This window comes from Drosophila simulans, chromosome 3L, assembly GCF_016746395.2.
Source record: "Drosophila simulans strain w501 chromosome 3L, Prin_Dsim_3.1, whole genome shotgun sequence".
NCBI classification, from domain to species: Eukaryota; Metazoa; Arthropoda; class Insecta; order Diptera; family Drosophilidae; genus Drosophila; species Drosophila simulans.
In genome coordinates, this window is record NC_052522.2 from 10,772,933 (window position 1) to 10,774,352 (window position 1,420).

Genomic DNA, 1,420 nt, shown 5'->3' on the forward strand with positions numbered 1-1,420 from the left:
CTTTCTTTAGTTTTGATAACATCTAATAGTGAGGACGAAAAATTCCAAAAAATTATAAAAAACTTCTACCAGGAAGACCAGAAATTAGCAGTGGAGGTATGAAATCTAAAAGGTGCAAAAGATCCTAGGCTTCTAAGTTCTAAACGAAACCAATATACCTTCCCAAAAAAGAGGGTATCTTAAAAAGGAGAAAAATGCGCTGCAAGCTGCAAATAATGTCGGGCGATGGCGAGTTGACCAAAATGATGCACGACCCGAGCGGATTATGCAATGCGGCATCATCACATCTAGGCCCGGCTAATACAGTTTGGGCCATAAGTCACCCTCCACGGAAACCCCCTCCGTCGCCCGTGAAAAGTGATGGAGTGCAACATGCTAGCTGCAACAACACGAGTTGGCTACTTAGCCGCAGTTTGTGGCTGCCCCTCGCCCTGATTTATTGCCCCAGAGATGCGAGACTCCTCCATTTTCCGCAGCCAACACAATGTCTGTCAATTGGGGCATTTTCACTGCTTAATTACACAAACCGAGGGCGGTGCTGAATTCACGAGAGGGCGGAGTGGGAGTGCCAACTGTGCCACGTCTGCAGTTTCGTGTTTGTTTTGCAACCGCACTTATTAAGGAATTAATTTAGTCATTGCAAAACAAGGTCAGACATTAGCCGCAAACTGCAATGCAGCAAGTTCCACCGCCCCCAAGCCACCACCCATGGAACTCCCACGCCTGGACGGCCTTCTTCGTGTTTCGAGGCCATTAGGCCCCAAGAAAATTTCCATGCCAAGAACAAGGACTTGAATCGGTGTGGAGGTGTGGAGTGCTGCTCCACCACCGCAGCACACCCGCATCCTAGGCGTGGGAAAAAGCAGCCGAAAAGCGAGAAGTGGGTGGGAAAAGTGGCTAAAGTGGGAAAAGCGGGGGCTGCGTGCCAAAATGCAGTTTCGTGACCGGCGAAAGGAGCTGACTGCGCCTTGTAAGCGATTCCCATTGCCTAAAAGCTTGTAAGCCAGTTTCCGGCTCCGGCTGCGACTACGGCTAAAACAACGACTTCGTCTCCGGCTCAGCCACAAAAACTGTGGCGAAAGTATAGGGTTTTGGCTCGTAAAAAATGTATGTCTGAAAAATCCACACCGCTAATCAGTGAAATAATAACCAAATTAGGTGGGCAGCCGTTGAAGGGATATGCTTGAATAATTTTAAGTTCCTATACAAAATCAAGGAATTAAATTTTACTAAATTTATAGAATGTACGACTCAATTATAATAAGGAAGTTAAGTTCAGTCAGCTTTATATAACAAATATAAAGAAACAAATCGGATAAGAATAGAAATGTGCAACTCAAAAATAATGCACATTGAAAAAGCCATAAATTATCCAGCTGAAAATAATATATAAAACCAATAGAAATAATAACAAATTGCG